Source organism: Phyllobates terribilis, unplaced genomic scaffold (assembly GCF_046119375.1).
Source record: "Phyllobates terribilis strain yellow unplaced genomic scaffold, ASM4611937v1 Scaffold_1__5_contigs__length_1240528914, whole genome shotgun sequence".
Taxonomy (NCBI): domain Eukaryota; kingdom Metazoa; phylum Chordata; class Amphibia; order Anura; family Dendrobatidae; genus Phyllobates; species Phyllobates terribilis.
The window spans coordinates 276,817,538-276,840,718 of record NW_027362761.1 but is presented as its reverse complement, the minus strand read 5'-3'; the positions used below and the strand labels follow the sequence as shown (position 1 = coordinate 276,840,718).

General features: G+C 43.0%; 1 protein-coding gene across 2 annotated transcripts in view; it reads right to left on the bottom strand.

Moving 5' to 3' along the window:
* GRK3 (G protein-coupled receptor kinase 3) overlaps positions 1-23,181 on the bottom strand; it is a 315,828-nt gene that overhangs the window by 240,583 nt on the left and 52,064 nt on the right. The gene's annotated exons all lie outside the window — the stretch shown is intronic.

The window sequence follows — 23,181 nt, the reverse complement described above, 5'->3', positions numbered from 1 at the left end:
TGTTCATGACTTCCCATACAATATACAGCCATTGTTCAGCAGGAGGTTCTCCCGAGGTTCTGTGGGCCAGGTCAATCTACCATGTGCCAATTCATTGCTGTGAACCTGGATATCCCTTATATGTAATCAGGGTGAATGTATGGAGTTTGGCAATATAAGCATGCAGCAAACTGTCGTAAAGTAATTTTTATTAGAATTTGTAGTTATGAGTTATCGGATTCGGAGGGATTAGTACCTAAAGCATTTCCATAAATAGCCCACACCACTAGTCATCATGCTCCATCAACCACTAGAAACACTACTCTCTAAGGGTAAACCTGCAATACAGGTAGTCCCCGGGTTACCAATTACCTACTATAGGATGTGTAAGCTTGTTCATAACCTGAATTTGTATGCAAGCTGAAACAGGGCCGTCAAAAAACACCCAAAAAAATAATACTCACTCACTGATCACAATTGCAGTCATCCTGCAGTTCACTGCCCGCGGTTCAGTTCTCTTTTTTTCACTGTAGCGCTCATCTCTGACCTCTTCTTGATGTCACAGCCTTAAAACACATGGTGACCTCCGAGGCCTGGACGTAGCCAGAAGTCCTGGCCTATAGTGAGAAGGCCAGAGAGGCGGACAACAATGGTGAAAGGAAGAGGACTGGACGGTGGGCAGCGAGTAGCGGGAAGGGCAGAGAGGGGAGTATTTGTTTTTTTTTCTATTTTAACAACTTCCATTCGTAACCTGGAGATGTACATAAGTTGGATGTCCATAAGTTGGGGACTGCCTGTATGTTGGTCTATAAATGGCGATAAATACTGCTGGATGTGTGATGATTTTTCCTTTTGTTAATGGACAAACATAGGGATGTGTTCTGGCACCAATGACTTATTACAACACAAATGTGATACTAGCAAACAAAATCACAAAAATACCATATCAGCATTGTCAGCAAATACATCACTTATTAGTCCCACCCATCAAAATGGGTTTTAGAGTCACTGTACACCATAGATGAGAATCCAGGTCCTGACGAAGGGAAAACTAGTGAAAACCGAATCCCTTGCACACCAGCAAAACAATGCTGTTCTCCGAGAGAAGGCATAGGATTACCATCCTCGCCTATGGTACTTTAGCTTTGCCTCTATACCAGACAGACCTCCAATACAGGATTTATAGAGTTCCAGGAAGGAAAAAAAAAGGTGGGGTGGAGGGGTCAAATCAAACAACACCTCCTTCCAGAACGTTTCAAGTATTAGAAAAATATAGCAGATTAGAAAAAAAAAAAAAAAAACGCAGCTGTATTTGGTATTGCATCTCAACCACATTCACTTCAATAGTCAGATTCAGGATGCAATTCCAGACTCTTCCATGGACAGAGGTGGCACAATTTTTTTTAAAGAAACCAGATATGTTTTTCAAAATAAGGACAGTCACTTAAAGTTGTTCACTACTTTTACACTGATGCCCTGTCCTTAGGATAGGTCATGAATGTCTGATCAGTGGGGGTGCGCCACCCGGCACCTCCGCCGATCAGCTGTTCCCGGTGTTGGCAGTGGCCGGAACTGCTCAGTTATGAAACTGCACAGCTCCATTAACTGTATAGTGGCAATGCCAAGGTATTGCACTTCTGCCCCCTATTCAAATCAATGTCCGATCAGACATTTAAAACCCATCTTAAGTATAGGTCAGCAATGTTACAGTCGTAGACAATCTCTTTAATGTGTTTCTAGAAACTTTTCTACAGGAGCCAAATCCTATTTACCCTGTATTATGTCTCATCAGAGTGTGACTTCCTCCCCCGGACCGGATATCATGTCATAATGTCAGCAGCAGCAGAGGGGGGTGTTTTAATTCATGGAGACAAAAGAGGGTTTTTTTTCTGTAAGACAACTCTGCAAATGAAGAAGATGTAGCATTTTCCTATTGATAACACTCTAAGCACTAACACAGGCAATGTCAAGACAAAGAAAAAAAAACAGTGTAACCATCAGACAAGAGCATCTGAGGGCACGAGGAAATGTGAGCACCAAGAGATACTGCAGCCATGAGCAGAAGGCTCCAAAAATATATCCTATGGTCATTGGTTGTCACTCAGAAACCTTTCCAGAAGACTCAATGTCACGTTACATAGCTTCTCACTGGGTTAATGGGCGAAAACAAAACTGAATTGTCACAGCGTTAATATATTGTCCCTTTCATTAAATAATTTGCCAAAAAAATAAAATTTACACACCAAAACTAGTGCACAGCAAAAAGTGAAGACGTCATGTGTCAGACTGATGCCAACAAGACCTTAGAATAATGAGCTGAGTGGAGATCTAACTGGTTGACTTGTGAGCTGCACCAGGTTTTCCTTGAACTTTATTTGATAACTGCCCCCACTGAGTTACCCCATACTAAAAAAGTAAAGATGACTATTAGTGTTGAGCGAGTATGTTCTGTTCGAGTATGCTCGGGCCGAGCTCCGAGTAGTTACAGTTGCTCGGTGATATGGTTGAATCGCTCCCGTGTGCATGATTCGCAACTATTTGACAGCTTTATTACATGTGAGGAATGTGTAAGAAATAGACATTCCTCACATGTAATAAAGCTGTCAAACAGTCGCAAATCATGCACATGGGAGTGATTCAACCACATCATCGAGCAGCTATAAATACTCAGAGCTCGGCCCGAGCATACTCGCCGAAAGGGTTAACAGAACATACTCGCTCAACACTAATGACTATACGATAACCATTTGCCCAACCTACATCTACGTTTTCCATTGCATTTTTTATAGTATATTTAAGTGTTAATAGTAGCAATCAGTTCTACTGTTCAGTGCAGCCTAAGCTCAGGGCCTTCTCTACAGTGCTCTTCCATGATGACCCAAAGGGACTAGACGAGTGACAACTGCATTGGGCTCCATTATGTGCTCAGAGCAGCAGTTGTCACCTGCCATCAGCTACAGACCAGTGAACTGCAGCAGCGTTCCTCAAGTCTGTGTAAAAAGCTCAACTCTGCTAGAAGAAATGGAGAAGCCTTCTTAAAAGGCATTTCTATGTTTGTTACCTGAATGGCTACGGCCCCTTATGGACACTGACAATTGTAGGAATTACAAATAAGTATTTCGCTTTTCTGAGATGTTTTACTATGGTCTTCTCTACTCAATGTATAGTGCAGAACTATCCAGCTTCCTAACATCTATATCTCTGCTCATAGTCATTGAATGGGGAATGCAGTATATGGCTTCATATAGACGTCCTTGATTCACATATGTGTTCTAGCCATTATTTTCAGGGATAGAATATGTACTTATCAAAGTTTATGGTGTTATTCCCTTTCAAATTTTTTAAAATAATGTCTGTAAAATTATCTACCTATACCATTTTGGGGTAGATCAGATGTTTTGATCACTTTTTACTGCATTTTATTGCAATGTTGCGGCTGCCAAAAAACCTAATTCTGGCCTTTTTTTCTTTTTTCTTTATCGTTACGCCGTTATCCGATCAGAAATTTTAACTTTATAATTGTGATTGATCGGACTATTACAAACGCAGTGATTCCCAATGTGTAGGTTTTTTTATTTAATTTTTTAATTGTTCTATGTTTAATATAGCAAAAGGGGGGCAAACTTGAACGTGTGTTTATTTTTTTTTTTTCATATTTAAAAAAAAATAAAAAATTGTACTTTGTACTGTATATAATAGTCCCCTTAGGTGACCTGAAGCTGCGATCGTCTGATCGCTTGTGCTATGCATAGCATTGCATTATCACTGCTATGTATAGCTGAAATCACAATCTCCTATGAATGCCACCTACAGGCAGGCTTTCACAGAAGACTGATCATGAGAAACATGGAGGTCTTCAGCAGACCTCCAGCTATCATGGCAACCCATCCGCATCCCAAGTTTACATCATGAGTGTGTCAATGGGCACACCTCCTTGCCAGCACGTGTTAAATGCCACTGTCAGAGATGGACAGCAGCGCTTAACAGGGTTAAACAGCACCACTCACGGCTATTAAAGGCATATGATGGCTGATTCAATCAGCAATCATCTGCCGTGAAAGATGTGGGTTCAGAGTGCGAGCCCACATTAAAGTCAGGGACAGAACATGACGCAAATGTACATCATATTTTGTGAAGGGGTTAAATGCCGCTGTCAGAGATTTCAGCGGCATATAAGGAGTTAACAGCGCCGATCAGAGCTACACTCTGATCTCTACTTTATAGAGGCAGATGCTGGCTGTATAGGACAGACAGCATCTGCGGAATATAATGCAATCTCAGCTCCTGAGCCCGCATTATTCATGGGGAGCTAACGTGCATCGTACATGTACACGAAATGTTGATTAGGGGTTAAAACAACCGATTTCTACATTTATGATTGATGATGATGCTAAAAGAGGTTTTCATCTATCAAAAACCCTAATCCCTGAGGTCGAATGCCCAGCAATTTCAAGAACTGGGTTCTGGTACCTCAGGAACATCCCCGATCTTGAAAGGAGCACAGGTGTGCATGCTCAGCCTCTATTCTATTCATTATTGACAGGACTGCTTTTGACAGCGCCATAGATGAAAGGTAACTTGTGATATAGTGAAAACCACTTTTAAATGGTCTTTTCATTACAAGTGACAAGACAATCCTTCCTAAAATTAAAGCTGTCTGGGGGGGGGTTTAAGAGGTTACATTTTCCTAACGCAGCCACTGCAGGTCAACGGCATGTTGGCCTTTCTCTGCTATAAATGACGTAGGAAATAAGTCCATTGGGACCAACATTATATTTATGATACCAGTGTGCCAATTATTTTGCCTAATTTATACATTGTGTCAAGAAGTGTGCGTGGTCAGGTATAATCTAAGATTTTTACAATCTGGAGTATCTGCCTGGATCCCAAGGAACCACAACAATGGCACAAGTTAAATTTAGTTGTTCCAAAATTAAATAAGTCAAAACATGAGGTTTACATTGTCTGGGCGCTGTACTATACGAGTATATATCCCATAACTGAAAACACATGCCACCCACCAGTCCAAGCCATTTCATAGATGAGCAAGACAGAAGAGTGTGGAATGAAAAAGCCCCAATCTTCAGCGTAGGAGATGAAGGGTAACCTTAGTAGGGTTCTAGGAAACCTTCTGACATGTGCGCAGCATTTTTCTGCTATCACTCGAGCCATGTTTATAAAATAACGAAATGCGCAGAGGTCACAGAATAATCGCTATTAGCAGAGAAGACGACTGCCAAATGCAACTTGAGATCAGTGCGACCTTTCGCGGGTTATAACATTTCTTGTGCCTATTGCTAATTATTTCTCTCCTACATATACAAGTCAGAATGGACACTGAAGAAATACAGGTAAAAGGAAGTAATTGCTATAGGATGTAATTAAGGGAAAATATATACAAAGACCATCAATGGAAATAGGGAGCAGAGGGAACGGCAGACCATTTACAGGAGGTAATTCCCACATGTAATCAACCAGCCTGGGAACCAGTGTCTTACCACCAATGACGGCAGGCCACGTGGCTGCTCTGGGGCCTAGGAGCTGAGGGGGCTAGTGCCAGCAACAGGACCCCCTACCCGTCCATCATCGCACGTTCAACTGTATCAGTATCCTGGATGCCAATACAGTTGAAAAAAAAAAAATGATGAAAGAGGTAACGTCAGCTGACACTTTCTCCTCCATCATTCTTCCTCCACATCTGATGTCTCAGCAGGCCCCATTGTAGTTTCGTCATCGCGCCCGCTGCTCCGAGATACACGGTGCTTCTTAATGCTCGCTGCAGAGACCAGAGCAGAAGGGTATTTTTTTTTTAAATCAGTAAGTACATTGTGGTGGCCATAATACTGTATGGAGGACTATGGAAAGTGCATTATACTATATGGAGCACTATGGGGAGTGCATTATACTACATAGAACTATGGTGGTGCATTATACTGCATGGAAGACTATAGTGGTGCATTATGCAGTATGAAGGACTATGGGGGTGCATTATACTGCATGGAGGACTATGGGGTATATTATACTATATGGTGAACTAGTGGGCGCATTATACTGTATTGAGCACTATGGGGGGCATTATACTATATGGATGACTATGGGGTGAATTATACTGTAGGGAGGACTATGGGGTGCATTATACTGTAGGGAGGACTAGGAGGGTGCACTGTACAGTATGGAGGACTATGGGATATATTATACTATATGGTGGCCTAGGGGTATATTATACTATATGGAAGACTATGGGGTGCATTATACTGTAGGGTCGACTATGGGGTGCATTATACTGTAGGGAGGACTATGAGGGTGCACTGTACAGTATGGAGAACTATGGGGTATATTATACTATATGGTGGCCTAGGGGTATATTATACTATATGGAAGACTATGGGGTGCATTATACTATATGGAGGACTATGTGCATGCATTATACTATATGGAGGACTATGGGTCCCATTATAGTACATGGAGGGCTATGTGGGAGCCATTATAATATTTGAAGGGCTATGTGGGGGCCATTATAATATTTGAAGGGCTATGTGGGGGCCATTATAATATTTGAAGGGCCATGTGGGGGCCATTATAATGTATGCAAGCAATTATACAGTGTGAATGTTTGTGTGGAGTCCATCATACTGTGTGGGGGTCATTATACAGTGTGGTGAGGTGTTTGACAATTATACTGTATGTAGGCCCATTATGCTGCATGGAGGGCTGTGTGGGGGTCACAGTTGGAGGATCACGCTGAGTTGAGCTCACCATACTTTGCGGGGGAGTTTAGGTGGCGTACAGTAAGGTCATCATACTGTGTGTATGGAGGGTACTGTGGGGTATCATACTGTGTTTGTGTGGCACTTTTGTTGGCATCATACTTTATGGGTGCAATGAAAGGGGAATCTATGGTTTCAGCTGGAGGAACATTACTTTGTAAAGGCCGCAAACTTGTTAGATATGCTCTTCTGTGACCCCAATGAATATAATTAGAACTTCTGCTATGGGTTCCCATGATTTCTATGTACTCCCTGCTGGGGACTAATGTGATCTTGCTTCACTTTAAAGCTTAGTACCTTGCATAGATTGTGTGGGACCTAACGAAGAGTTGAAAAATGCACAATCATTCATAGCACTGCTGATATTTATCTGCCATAATAATTATAAAACATTACAGTGCTTAAATAGTAGAAATAATTGTATGAGTAAATTGATAACTAGAATTTAATTACCAATTAGGGTTGTGGCCATGTTCCTAGGTTTGGAAATACTGTGTTTTTCCACAGTTTTTTTTCCTTAAGTGTCCACAACAAAACATACAAAAGCAATTGGCTCTGTTATTGCATTTTTGTTTTTTTTTGGGGGGGTTAGAGTTTTTCGCTTTTGGTTTGGATTTGATGAACGCTTTTAATGTATTTTTTAGTGCAGAGATGTTGTAATTCCACACTTAAAGAAGCAATTGCAATTTCACATTTGTTTTTTTTCAGGTTCTCCATAGAAGTCTATGGGAGAGGAAAAAACGCAGCAAAATTGGACAGTTCTGCAGCATCTTAAAAGGAACATTGGGCATGAGCTTTCATAAAATCACAGCCACTTGCTTAAACTGTTAAACACAGACGATTTTCATCACAAAAAATACATGCAGAATTCACAATTCAGGACCTAAAAAAAAAAAAATATAATCAAAAACCACAAGGCATATTTTCTTTTCGTGAAGTTTTTTCCTGGTGTTGTGTACATAGGCGCCTCTATTTGAAATAAATAAATAAATCACAATATAAAAGAAAAACACATTTTAAATCAATTAAAAAATTATAGAAATTCACATAATTTTTCACAAATGTTTAGAAACACTGAAAATAATGTGCGTGAAAGAAACCTTAGCAGCAGTCTTCCCAGAATGAATGGGTGATCAGTATCTGATCCCTTGGGACTCCCCATAGATCACAAACATGTGGGCTACAGACTCAGGCTTGGACTGGCCCACAGGAGAACAGGAGAATCCTCGGGTGGGCCCCTGTGCAAGAGTGGGCCACCACCCTCTTATATGAGCAGAACTTGGCACAATATACTTGAGTCACTATGCACAGACAAAAGGCAGCATCTTATTCATTTAGCAATTTTAAAAGGTCATTGTTATATACATTTGTGATTGAGGATAATGTCACTTTTGCATGTAGGTGAAAAGTGGGATCATGGAGTTGGTTACTGGTGGGCTTTTTATTCCCCAGTCCGACACAGAGTACGGTGTCCCCAGTTTAAGGCTATGTGCCCACGATACGTTTTTTTAAGCGTTTCCGCAGCGGCAAAAACGCTGCAGAAACGCTTAAAAAACGCATGGTAGAAGGTCTGCCATGTTCCCCAATGATAATCCGCATGTGCTGTGCACATGCTGCGGAAATTTCCGCTGCGGATTAGCATTGCGGAAAAAAAACACAGCACTACCAATTATTTTGCGGAAGTGCTGCGTTTTCGCCGCCATGGACTTGCATTGGAAAGCATGGAATACGCATTACTGGATCTGTACATGCGGAATCCATGCGTTTCAATGTGCGGATGGTACCTGGGTGTGAAGTACAGGAGACTCTCCTCCGGACCCGGGTACCATAGAACCTGTGAAAAAAAGAATAAAATAAAAAATAAATGTTATATTTACATACCTTCTGATTGCCCCCGCTGCGCTCGTCCCTCCCTTGCCGGCATATCGCGGTGGACTGAAGGACCTGCGCTGACGTCATAGTCATGTGACGGCAGGTCCTTCAGTGTACCGCGATCTGCCGGCAGCCAGGACGGAGTGAAGCAAGACTCCGGGGGCCATCAGAGGGTAAGTATAGATTTATTTTTTGATTTTTTACGTCACACTATATAAATCCATGCCGTTTGCATGGATTTATATAGTGTGACCAAGTTGACAAGCACTTTCCTAGTGATGCTAAAATCGCTTGGAAAGGTCTTGTCAACCCGAATGTGGAAATGCAAGTGAAGAACGCTTCACATCCGCATGTCCCTGGCAGGAAAAACGCATGTACAATCCGCATGTACAATCCGCATGTACAATCCGCATGTACAATCCGCATGTACAATCCGCATGCGTTTTTTCTGCCAGGTAGATGCAGAAACGCTCAGGAAAAATCAGCAGCATTTCAGCATCGTAGGCACATAGCCTAAATCGCATTCTTCTTCTTGGATGTCCTTATTGCAGCAATACTTCTCTTCTTTACTTTCTTCCATATTAAGTTCATGAAAGAACATCGTGCCATGAATAGCTTGGAGATGCATTGCTTCTCAACATCTAACCAAATACTTCATACACATAGCTTTTAGTTTAAAGCACGTGTAGAATTGTGGATCTGACCTTTTCACCATGTAGAATATGACTTAGATTGCCAATATTTACATTGTATGATTAAAAGGAATCGTACGGCTTGTAGAAATGCTGACGCAACTACTAGATAATGCCCTATAGCAAGTAGCTCTGCGAGTCAGGAGGATCCCGTGTGCTGCTTGGTACCAAGCTGTCAGCTGGCAGGAAAGCCGGCTAAAGTCAGTGCAGCACGTATCAGCTTAAAGCTATCCTCGCCCCAGGCACACACACTACAATTCCTATGGATCTCTACTTGATGAAATGAATAGTAGACACCAAAGTCAGTAAAGTCATTTTACCGACAGATGTCAGGAGAGCTGAACATTAAAAAAAAAAAAAAATGGCGCGAGCTGAGACTCACAAGGCTTACAAGCTGAAGGCAAACCTACAAGGAAACCTAAGCACAAACAATATGGTTTTATACATCAGGAGCCAAACTGTGACAGGTTCCCAGGGTTGGGAAAGTGCATGGGTGGTGTGAGTTTACAATTTGATCCATGTGCAAAAGAAAACACAAAGCTGCCATGTTCCAGTGCACATATTGGATTTTTTACTGGATACCCCTATACAGAACGCAGCACTGCACTATACCAATGCGATAGAGGCCTAAAGGAAATATGCAACAAACGGACACTGAAAGCTTAGTGTGAAACCACCCTAAGCACAGGAGTATTATTCCATTCATTCGGAAGCAACCTGACTGCACCCGCACGTTTCATAACGCAAACGCACCGAGACTTGCTACTGCCGATTAAACTATCCTACTTTTAACGTACCCACGGTGAGAGCAATTACAGTGCCTACAAGTAGTATTCAACCTCCTGCAGATTTAGCTGGTTGACACATGCGGAATTAACTTGGCATTGTGACATTTGTACTGTAGATCAGCCTGGAAGTGGGAAATGCACTGCAGCAAATTTTTTTTTTGTTTGTTTTTTAAAACGTAAAAAGTTAATTCAGAGTGTCATTTATTATTCAACCCCTCAAACCACAAGAATTCTGTTTGGTCCCCCAAAAGTATTAAGAAGTAGTTCAGGCACCAAGAATAATGAACTTCACATGTGTGGATTAAAGATCTCTTTTGCCAGCCTTTTCTGACTATTTAAGACCTTCCCCAAACTTGTGAACAGCACTCAGACATGGTCAACATGGGAAAGACAAAGGAGCATTCCAAGGCCATCAGAGACAAGATCGTGGAGGGTCACAAGGCTGACAAGGGGTACAAAACCCTTTCCAAGGAGTTGGGCCTACCTGTCTCCACTGTTGGGAGCATCATCCGTAAGTGGAAGGCTTATGGAACTACTGTTAGCCTTCCACGGCCAGGACAGCCTTTGAAAGTGTCCTCCCGTGCCGAGGCCAGGCTTGTCCGAAGAGTCAAGGCTAACCCAAGGACAACAAGGAAGGAGCTCCGGGAAGATCTCATGGCAGTGGGGACATTGGTTTCAGTCAATACCATAAGTAACGTACTCCACCGCAATGGTCTCCGTTCCAGACGAGCCCGTAAGGTACCTTTACTTTCAAAGCGTCATGTCAAGGCTCGTCTACAGTTTGCTCATGATCACTTGGAGGACTCTGAGACAGACTGGTTCAAGGTTCTATGGTCTGATGAGACCAAGATCGAGATCTTTGGTGCCAACCACACGCGTGACGTTTGGAGACTGGATGGCACTGCATACGACCCCAAGAATACCATCCCTACAGTCAAGCATGGTGGTGGCAGCATCATGCTGTGGGGCTGTTTCTCTGCCAAGGGGCCGGCCATCTGGTCCGCATCCATGGGAAGATGGATAGCACGGCCTACCTGGAGATTCTGGCCAAGAACCTCCGCTCCTCCATCAAGGATCTTAAGATGGGTCGTAATTTCATCTTCCAACAAGACAACGACCCAAAGCACACAGCCAAGAAAACCAAGGCCTGGTTCAAGAGGGAAAAAGTCAAGGTGTTGGAGTGGCCTAGTCAGTCTCCTGACCTTAACCCAATTGAAAACTTGTGGAAGGAGCTCAAGAATAAAGTCCACATGAGACACCCAAAGAACCTAGATAACTTGGAGAAGATCTGCATGGAGGAGTGGGCCAAGATAACTCCACAGACCTGTGCCGGCCTGATCAGGTCTTATAAAAGACGATTATTAGCTGTAATTGCAAACAAGGGTTATTCCACAAAATATTAAACATAGGAGTTGTATAATAATTGACCCACACTTTTATGTTTAAAATTTAATAAAATTCAACTGAGCAACATAACTTTTTGGTTTGTAAGATTTATGGTTCTGTTCATAAAACCTACTCTCGTTTGCAGTTTGAAGGCTCTAACTTATTTGCATCTTATCAAACCAGCTAAATCTGCAGGGGGTTGAATACTACTTGTAGGCACTGTATGCAGCCAGGTCGCAACTTTAAGATTTCCCACATTACAAAGAAGAGACGGTGTTATAAGCGTAGGCGGAATAACACTAATGTAGTGGTGTGTTCACACCACATTCACTGCGACACAAGAGCTCCCCGAACTATAAGACCCTTCTGACGCAGAACTGAGCAAAATAAGGTCCTCTAGGAACAGTGATGACATGCAGAGGCATATGGACCAGTAAACTTTTTTTTATTTTTCTCCTAATGGCCTACATATCTAACTGTATGCCTATACACTGATTAATACGATTATATATTAATAGTTTGTTTTACTGTGTCCTTGTGTTTTACAGTCTTTTGGTGGTGTGAACACTGTCCTACAGACTTGTTCACCGTGTACATGGCCCATGTGTTTGTTTTCAATTTGTTTCTTGCTTTTTCAAGATTAGGGAGGTCTCCACCCCTCCCTTGTGGGCCATGCACATAAATGCCGTGCTCTGCAGCATGTCCACATCGACATTACCGGTTAGATCTGCTCATATAGGTACTATACACATGATCAGTTTTTAAATACATCAGATAGGGACTGCTCTGATATGGGTTACCTTGACGTTGGTAGAGCGGCTTGGTATACATTTTTTGCAAAAACATGTCAACTAAATAACCTGTTTTTTATCATCTTTTTACCAGCACTTGTTTACTGTTACTTTTTTACAACACAGTATTTTTATACGTTTGTTTTACTGTGTCCTTGTGTTTTCCACATTGATTAATACTGGTGACTTCAGTCTTAGGGTTATGCAAGGCTCAAACGTAGTGTGAACAAAGCCCAATAGAGTAGTGCAGAAAGTATCCATGTAATCTTCTATATAAATAAAAATGTAAATGTTCGTTTGTTTAAAATCTTAAATCTCCAAAGTTCTTAACCAATTGCTTTGAAATTTTGACACAACAGTGCATTCGAATACACACGTTTTTATATACCTACCATGTTTTTATATACCAGCTGTTGGACGTAAAAGCAGCAGCGAGAGGGGGGGTGTTGCGAGCTCAGTCCCAGGCTGACTCTCCCCGGCCACCCGGCATCCCCCCCCCCCACCCTTAGTGACATCTCATTCATAAACTCTTCTCCCTCTCCCCTCTCCTTCATTCGCCCAGCTCCTTTGGTGTCCCCCGTGGGTTTTGGGGGGTGAAGTTGAATGACGAGACCGTCGGCTCGAGGCAGAAAGACAATGCTGCTCATCACCACCACCGCTTCAGAGGCGGCTGCCTCTGCTCTCCTGCACCGCTCCTGCTGTGGCTTCTTTTTCTCCGGCAGGTGAGTTATCTCCGACTGGGTAACAACAAGGGGGGGGGGGGGGGGGAGGAGAGAGGAAGGCTGTACGGAAAGGCGCAGGCCGCAGCCTCCACTCTTGGCGCTTAGCTGTGCCCGAGCCTCGCAGCAGTGGGTGGATAGCGAGCGAGTGCAAATCCCACTGAGCCACCGGCAGGAGCGGCGCTGTGATCTGCCCGGTACATGTTAAGCGGATCACCCCCCTCCACCTCTGCCTTCATCTCTGTGCCCCCTCCCTCTGTACTAGGGAATTGCATAACTAGCAATCCCTGACATGACCGGCTCCATTGTGACACCTGACTGAGTCAAAATTTCGAAGCAATCGGTGAAGAACTTTTGGAGATTTAAGATTTTTAACAAGCGAACATTTACATTCTTATAAATAAATATAATCTAATCTATGGAACAACAAAAAATATTGTATACCCACAAGCATTGTGAAGTTAAAGGGGGTGTCTACTACTTATTATCCCCTCCCCAATGTATCCCCCCGGGGCCCATAAGTGTTTTTGTAATTACCTTCTGTTGCAGTTACTGCCTGTGAGCGGCGCTATCACTGGCCGCTCACAGGTATCACGTGACCCCCGGCTGCAGCCGGTGCCGACATCTGCTGAAGTCACGACAAGTCCAGGCTGCAGCCGGGGGTCTCTGTCTTCTGCGTTCCACTAGTGGATGCTGGGTTGTGGGCGGAGTTACCCCGCACGTCACACCCAGTATCCACCGCGCACTCTCTCTCTCCTCATTTATCGGGAAAGTGCGCGGTAGATGCTGGGTGTGACGCGCGGGGAAACCCCGCCCACAACCCAGCATCCACTGCGGAAACCGCGTCACTGATATCACGCCTCACTTGACGTGACATAAGTGACGGTCACGTGATGCCTGTGAGCAGCCCGCGACAGCGCCGCTCACAGGCAGAACCTGCAACAGAAGGTAATTACAAAGACACTTATGGGCCCCGGGGGATACATTGGGGGCATAATAAAAAGTTGTGGCCAACTTCTTTAAATATTTTAGAAACGTGCGCGTTCTCTTTTCTTTCTTTTCCATTTAACCAGACTGAGCCACAGCTACGCGTGGCCGCGTACAGCTAGTAAGATAATATACTACTACTTATTTTTTTCTAATCCTATTAGGTCTCCTCCCTTCCATGTAGTTAAGAAAATGCCTTTCAGTAGAAAGCCCTGCTTGGAGTAAAACAAGTGTAGTCATGGTCAAGCAAAATGAACATAATTGCCCTTAACAGGGTTTTGCACAAGTCATGAGTAACTGCGCTGAGGCTACTTTTAGTTAATCCCTGCATATTAGAGCCAAGGAGCTCCTGCTTTGGTACAAGAAATCCCAGTGACATCACCATTTGATCTCTCGAGGCTTTCATCAAGGCTGAAGGCTTATGTCCCATCAAGAAGTAGCTGAAGAAAAATACTTCTAAAAGAATTCAGACGTATAGCAAGTCAAACTCGTCATAAGACTTTGACAACACGCCGATTCTAGTCTTTGCCCTCAATGCAAGCAGTCACGCTTTGCTACAAGGCAGTTTGCTATGGAAACCTATGAAGAAAAGAGCTCAGAAGTTCTCAACAATGCAAACTAAATTCAGCAGAGAGTCTCCACGCAAGATCCCTTCTCAAATAATGATGGTGATCAGCTCATGCTTGAACATGGAAAAAAATCTGATTGACAAACCCTAAAATAAGATTGTTAACCCTGATCTTCTGGAATTCTCCAAAAGCACATAATATACAAACAATGAGCCTGATTAATCAATGCTTTCACACCAGAATTCTGGTGCAAAAGCTTTGAAAAGTAGCAAAGATTAGGCACAGCCGCGCAACTCAGAACTTCGCTAAATTTTGCGACGTCTGGTGTCTTCACGCCACTCTCTCCTAGCTCTGCCAAATTGGGCAGAGTTGGGGTGGGGTATGGGCGTGACGACTGCCGCTCATCAAATTCATGACGAGCAGTGACATTCGCTACACCGCAAATATTACTCTAGCAGGGGCTGGAGTAGGATTTGTTGAGAGGCACACACAGAGGTGTATGCCGCTTGTCTGAAGTTACTGATTTATCAATCAGGAGTGTCCAACTCCAGCATGCCTCCTCATCATTGAAGGTTTTGATGCATTGGGCCCAATATATTATATTATATTATATTATATATATATATATATATATATATATATATATTTCTCTAGCGATACTGGAAATCGCAGAGAGATAATTGACATGTTAAACAGGTTTCATGCTTTACTTTTTTTCAGAGCTTGGAGAGAAAATCAATTGTCACTCCAATGAGGACCTGCTTAGCCAGTAACCTCTGAAGTCCAACCTTTGAAGATGCTGTGAGTCCAATAGGGCAGATTATTCTGATGTTACATTACCTTTATAAATTATAAAATATATCTGATGGCTGGTTGCATTTAAAGGGGTTGTGCGGTACTTTAGATTACAAAAAGTCTTAGGGACCTGGGGGGGGGGGGGGATACATGGGGGGATAAATACCTTCCGCTGTTGATAATGCCTGTGAGCGGAACCATCGGTGGCCACTCACAGGCAGCACGTGACCCCCCACTGGCATCACGACAAGTGAGGCGTGACTCAGCGCTGGGGTCCCCGCGGTGGATGCTGGGCTGTGGGCAAGGTTACCCCCCGCGTCACACCCGGCATCCAACGCGCGCTTTCCCAATGAATGGGGAGAGGCAGAGCGTGCGGTGGATGCCGAGTGTGATGTGGGAGGGTGGGGTAACCTAGCCTACAGCCTGGCATCCACCTGGAACCAGGAAGATAAAGACCCCCGGCTGCTGCCAGCACTTGTCGTAACATCAGCGGATGTCAGAGCCGGCTGCAGCCGGGGATCACGTGATGCCTGTGAGCGGCCACCGATAGCCGCGCCGCTCACAGGCATTATCAACAGCAGAAGATATTTACAAAAAGTCTTAGGGACCTGGGGGGATACATGGGAGGTAATTTAAAGTACCACACAACCCCTTTAAGCATTTGAAACAAAATTATTTCAAAGAATCTACCTAGTCACCCATAAACTGCTATAGTCTAGTCACCACTTAGTGAGGAACCAGTGATCTACCGTAATTATGTGGTAATTTGCCTTGGCACCTCTGATTCAATGCATCAAATCTTAATTCAGACATTAAAATATTGCAGTTTTTGAAAAAATGAGAGTTTTTTCCGTGATTTTCCAAAAATGGTGGTCCTAACCTAATGGCGACCAACGTAAAACAGCTGCAGCTTGTGAATGCAGCCATAAAGTTACATAATATCCATCCGGGTGAAGAGCTCTATGTGGAGCCAATGTCTAGCATATGACAATACAGCTAGAAGGCAGCTTTCCATGGCTACTTCTAGCCAGCCAATTTCTGACAGCGGCATTTAACTCGTGCTTACCATAAGTGCATCACTACTCACGCCCATCGGCGCCCCTGTCACATGACCGCGGGTCGCTGATTGGTTGGCATAACAACCTGGAGTCTACAGGAGAAATTGCCGATCTGCTAGAAGCGCCGCCCTTTGGCCAGCGCTCATAGCAGATGAGCATTTCTGCTACAGATAGCAGGGCTGCAGCACAAATGATCGGATGATCACAACTTCTGGCCTCCTAAAGAGACTATAAAAGCAAGTGAAAAGTAGAAAAAAAAGGTTTTGAAAAATATGTGTTTAGAACTTTAAAGATTTAAGACAGTTATCGTCTCACATAACTTACCTGACAAACCTGAACCCCCATTAAGATGTTGAAAAATGAAGTCATTCTTGCGTATATCACTCAACACTGTTGATATCAAGGGAGTTACACTCTGGCATGAGGGGGTATTAAATTATCTAGACTGCTTTAACCCCGGGTATAATGTTTACTCGGGGTATACTATAGCCTGTTACACCAGCACTCAAATGATAGATGCAATTATTGAAAAGTGTATTATAGTTAATTACGCAAACCACTGATCACTGTATGACGTTTCGATCATGCAATAGACCTTTATCTGACACAGATTGCAATGATCAGGGCATCTAATCCAAAAGACTGATTAAAATAAGACCATTTTTTGCAAGCGAGGATAAAAGTAACCGATGTCCGATTAAAGCCTTTAACCTCACAAGCTTCTTAGGAATAAGGTAGAGAAATTATAATATTCACATAGAGTACAAAGCCACCAGGCAGTGAAGGGAGGCAACTTGGCCAGAGCACCTCCAATATAATCAATCGCTGTCAAGACAAACAAGTAAAATTTAATTACATTCCCAATAGTAAGTAATCCCCTATTTACTCAGATTGGGGACAAAGAGGCAATCACACTACCTGTCTAAATATTTGTGTGAGAACTGGCTCAAAACGGTCTGGTGAAAAGAAAAATACAAGTATTGAGCTTCACTGTGTGTAAACCACAGCGGCTTCATGACATGGGCTGGATGTCTGCCAGGGCCGCCTGTGTGAGGCTGTGACCTAGGAGAAGAGATCTATTAAAAGCGCTCAACTGACTCCATATAAAACACGTGCAACCTGCCAATAAAGGTTAAGGAAATCGCTCGAAAAATTCACTATAAAAAGTGCAAAAGAGCCGGTGCTGTGTCCTAATAACGAGAGTGCAAACGAGACGGTGCTCTGTGTCCTAAAATCGAGAGTAAGCAGTATGTGCTATGTGTCCTCCAAATATAGCAAGTACAAAGACAACAGTCTACACTGTGCTAATATGGAGAGTACAAAGGAGCCTGTCTAAGGTGTCCTAACTAGAAAGTGCAAAAAACCTGTTTTGTGCCCTTCTAAAGTAGAGAGTGCCAAGCAGTCTGTGTTGTGTCCTCCTAAAGTAGAGAGTGCCAAGGAGTGTGGATTGTGTCCTCCTAGAGTAGAGAGTGCCAAGGAGTGTGGATTGTGTCCTCCTAGAGTAGAGAGTGCCAAGGAGTGTGGATTGTGTCCTCCTAGAGTAGAGAGTGGCAAGGAGTGTGGATTGTGTCCTCCTAGAGTAGAGAGTGCCAAGGAGTGTGGATTGTGTCCTCCTAGAGTAGAGAGTGCCAAGGAGTGTGGATTGTGTCCTCCTAGAGTAGAGAGTGCCAAGGAGTGTGGATTGTGTCCTCCTAGAGTGGAGAGGGCCAAGGAGACTGTGTTCTGTCTTCATCCATTGCAGAGTGCAAACAAGACACTGCTCTGTCTCCTTCTAAATATTGAGAGTGCAAAAGAGACAGTGTTCTGCATTTTCCGATTATAGAGAGTGCAAAAGGAGCCGGTGCTCTATGGAGCTGATAAATCAAAATGTTTATGCCAGAAAATGGAGTAGTTTCAAAATTTGTGGCGTTTTTACACCTGTTTTTGAGCAACTCTGTCAAAGTTGGAGGAGCTGGGGCCGGATGGGGCGGGGCTATGCCTGCCTGTCAAATTCTTCAAAATTGGTGGCATTTCTTATACCAGAAATAATACTCCAGTCCCAGACTTGACAAACATGGAGCAGCACACCACTGATAAGATACGCCAAAATAATTAAAAGGAATACACCTCTTAATGAATAATAATTTCATAACTCTTTCGTACGATTCCTGTTATTCCCGCTAGACATTTATGAACAAATTGATAAATGTGTCATTTAGCAATGGATCTAATAAATGTGGACGGGAAAACAGATAGGTGAACGACTTCAGATTTGGGTTTTTTTCGAATAGTTTTTATCAGATCCCCATTGACTTAAACAGCAGATTCTGTTCAGAAAATTTCATCTTTATAGGAAATGCATAGAGTTCAATGGAAAAAACTGGAAGATCTATAAAAAAAAAAAAAAAAACGGTGCGAATCAATCTATCTATATAATCATCTAATTCTGTCTGTTTATCTGTAACGGAAATCCCGCGTCGCTGATTGGTCACGCCAGCAGCTCGCGACCAATCAGCGACAGGTGCAGTCCGGCCGCGAATTGGCGTGGGATTTGAACCAGCTATATTGCCGCAGCTATTTTAAATTAACCCCCCAATGTATCCCCACGGGGCCCCTAATGAATTTCATAAATACCTCATGTTGCCAATACTGCCTGTGTGCGGCGCTATCGCTGACCACGCACAGGCAGCACGTGACCCCCGGCTGCAGCCGGCTCTTGCTTCTGCTTGCGTCACGACTATTTGCAGCTGCAGCCAGGGGTCTCCTGTTCCGCGATCCACGGCGAGTGACTGGTTGTGGGCGGGGTTATCCCCCATCGCGTCACACCCGGCATCCACCGCGCGCTCTCTCAATAAATGGGCGCGCGGTGGATAACTGCGCCGCGCACAGGCAGTATTGGCAACATGAGGTATTTATGAAATTCATTAGGGGCCCCGGGGGGTTACATTGGGGGGTTAATTTAAAGTAGTGGACAACCCTTTTAAACCCCGCTTCGCTGATTGGTTGGGACCAATCAGCGATATTGGTGCACAATTTAAACCCCCGGAAAATCCTGTGTATTCATAACATTATTCTTAAACTTCATAAATAAACTACATACATATTCTAGAACACCCGATGCCCGGGCCGCCATCTAGTAGTTACATATAAATCTATTGGTCTTTGTGTACTCCATTTACAAAAGAGAAATTTGAGTTAATGTGCCATAAGCTCATTTCACAAATTTAGAAAAATAAGGCGCCAATTCATAAATTTATTTTTTTGTCATATACTGTACTGTGCAAAAGTTTTAGGCAGGTGTGGAATAAAAGCTACAAAGAAAGGCTGCGGTCACACTATCAGTATTTGGTCAGTATATGTACGCCAAAACCAGGAGTGGGTAAAAAATGCAGAAGTGGTGACGTATTTCTATTATACTTTTTTTGTTTCTCACCTATTTTTGGCTTATTAATACTAATAGTGTGACCGTAGCCTAAGAATACTTTCAAAAGTACCATATATAGAAGTATCTGGAAGAGTCCTGTAAGTGATGAAATGGCCCCTACAAAATCCTGAGCCAGTCTGTGTGGGATCACATGAAAAGACAGAAGGAGATCCATAGAAGATCTGTGGTTAGTTCTTCAAGATGTTTGAAACAACCTCCCTGTCAAGTTTCTTCAAACATTGTGTGAAAGTGTACCTAGAAGGATTTATGCTTTTTCGCAGGCTAAGGTCACACCAAATATTTATGGGATTTAGATTTCTTTTTTGTTCAATCACTTATGAACCCCTTTTTTTTGTTTTTTAAGAATTCGTTTTTTGAATCATTTGTTCCAAATCTGCCTAAAACATCAATGCAAATTAAATCAATTCACCTGCTTTTATCGTGAATGTATCCATCACATCTGTAGTTCTACAAGCAAGCGCAAGCCCGGCACAGTCTCGATGGAAGCGAGTGTCACCGCTCTATAGTTGTGCAATCTCATGATCAGTAACAGAACATGTAGAATAGCTGCCACATATCATCAACAGTCAAAAACCAGCAGCAGGGGTTATAGCCGCTAAGACTTGGACAGCCAAGGAATTTGCTCCACTGAAACGTCTAAGCAATGCTGAGCATGTGTCACGTAGCCAGTCCACATTGCAGAAGAAAACACTTCGCATGGTGATAGTTGTTTTAGCTTAGTTGGATGCTTGCCTTTTCAGACAAGAGTGCATGGGTCACATCTTCCTCATTGTACAGTCTTCAACTTCAAGTAGGAAAAACAAATTAGCAACCTCAACTCTAAATGCCTGCAGCCTAAGAGAAAGCCTTGCACGATGTGTACATCAACATTACGGCTCTAAGATACCTACCAGTGACGTAAATGCAACCAACTCGCTGGATTAACTGCACAAGCTATTTTTAATGTATGTTATAGACCTGCAGGAAAGTCAGTTCATTTGCATCTGTGCAAAACAATGTGGATTCACGTTACCGAGTGTCTGTGGGAACCTACATGAAAATCCACATGGGCCTTGTTATGTTGATGTGTTAGCAGTAGTCACCTAGCATTGGGTTTAAGTACCAAAAACACTGGAATCAGGGTCTCTTTTTCTACATTATGCTGCTCTCAGATGAGGTAGCAAAAACCTGCTGACAGATTCCCTTTAATGAGATTTTTTTTTTTTTTAAGGTATAACTCCAAAGACATGCCAATCAAAAATTTAGATTGTGAGTTTCAATGGGGACAGTGAGGATGATGGCGCTATATAAGGGGAGTAAAATAAATAAAATACATTTTGTTTACGATCCACTTTAAAAATACTCAGTCTAGCATAGAAAAATAATCCATTCAAAAACAAAATAAAAAAAAGTACCCTCTTTTAGACCGGGAAAAGAGCAACCACAAGAAGCATTCTTAGGCTAAGTGCCCATGATGCAGAAATGCTGCATATTTTTTCCACTTCTCCCTGGCAGGAAAAACTCATGCGGATTTTACATGCATTTTTCCTGCCAGGTAGAAGCATTTGTCAAGCGTTTTTTGCATGCATTTCAGCATGCGGGTTATCAAGCGCTTTTCCAAGCGATTTTGCTTGACAACTTGGTCACACTATATAAATCCATGCAACCGGCATGGATTTATATAGTGTGACCAAGTAATAGTTGAAAAAAATAATAAGAATGGTAAAAAATAAAGATTATACTTACCTTCCGATGTCCCCCGGTCTCCATAGTGATGCGTCCGGTGTGTTGTATAGGTCGCGGTGGTGTGAAGGACCTGCGGTGAGGTCATTGAGTCATGTGACAGGTCACGTGACCGCCAACATCAGCGGTTGCGTGACCTGTCACATGACTAAATGACGTCATGGCAGGTCCTTCACACCACCGCAAGCCGTACAAGAGACCGGACGCATCGCTATGGAGACCGGGGGCCATTGGAAGGTAAGTATAATCTTTATTTTTTATCTTAAAATCTTTTTTTAACAGGTTCTATGGTACCCGGGTCTGGAGGAGAGTCTCCTCTTCTCTAGACCCGGGTACCATCCGCACATAGAAAAGCATATTATCCGTGTGTGCAAATGTGCTGACACGGATAATATGCGTTTCCATGCAAGTCAATGGCGGCAAAATTAATGGACATGCTGCGTATTTTTCCGCAATGATAATCCGCAGCTGGAATTTCCGCAGCATGTGCACAGCACACACGGATTATCATTCGGGACCATGGGGCACGTATTACCAAGCGTTTTTTTAAGCGTTTTCGCGGCAAAAACCCTTGAAAAACGCATAGTGGGCACGCAGCCGAGCTGAACATTCATAAAAACAATCTACTTCATGGCTGGGAAGTCCTGGCAAGGCAATAGTACAACAAGCAGCTATAAAATACTATGTACAAAACCTGTGGTATATTCTCACTGAAGGGCAAGATCTTCTGCGGAGCTATTGGTCAACATATGAAATCAGCTTATTGTCTGAGCAGCTAAAGCTCCTGGATGCACAAGTCAAACCTATCTGAAGGCCAGCCATCATACCAATGGAGGCCAAGAGTGTCATTTCAGCCCAATTCGGGCTACTGTACACCAGTAAATCATTTTTTCTTCTGTATGAAGCACAACAGTTTGCAGCCGTATTGCATACAACCAAAGCAAACGATGCAATATGGAAATGTACAATGGAGAGAAATGTAAAATAATGCTTAAATGTATGGGTCTGGGGATATCCTCCAAAGCAGCATCTCGTGATACCCTCCTAAGGACCATCTCTTGGATCCCAACATATTCTGTGTAACCTCACTACCAGCAATTACTCATTCACTCAAGGAAATTCGTAAAAAAAATCCAGACACCTATTTGTTAATCATATTTTAAAACAAATCAATGCTAGCTTTACTTTACTACTCTGCCTCAGGCCTTCAAGAACCTCAATTACAAGACAAAACCCATCATTTTTCTTCCCACACCTAAGTTTGAGTATAAAAATAGAAAGTGGCAGCTAGGTGCGGTCTCAGAAAACTAAGAGCACTAAGGAGACGCTGAGTGAATAATCCTCCCCGCCAAATGCCTGGACTGCATCTAGTTCTACAGAGAAGCATAAACTATACGGGATCATTCAGAAATAACCCAAATATGGCTGGAAGTTTCGCAAAAAAGCTGAGGATATTAAACACAATTTATGTGTACACCAGAAGGACTTTAAGGCCACGGCTCCACTATCAGTATTCGGTCAGTAATTTTTCTCAGGAGTAGGAGCCAAAACCAGGAGTGGGTGATAAATGCAGAATTGGTGACTTGTTTCTATTAGACCTTTTCTCTGATTGTTCCTTACCTGGTTTTGTCT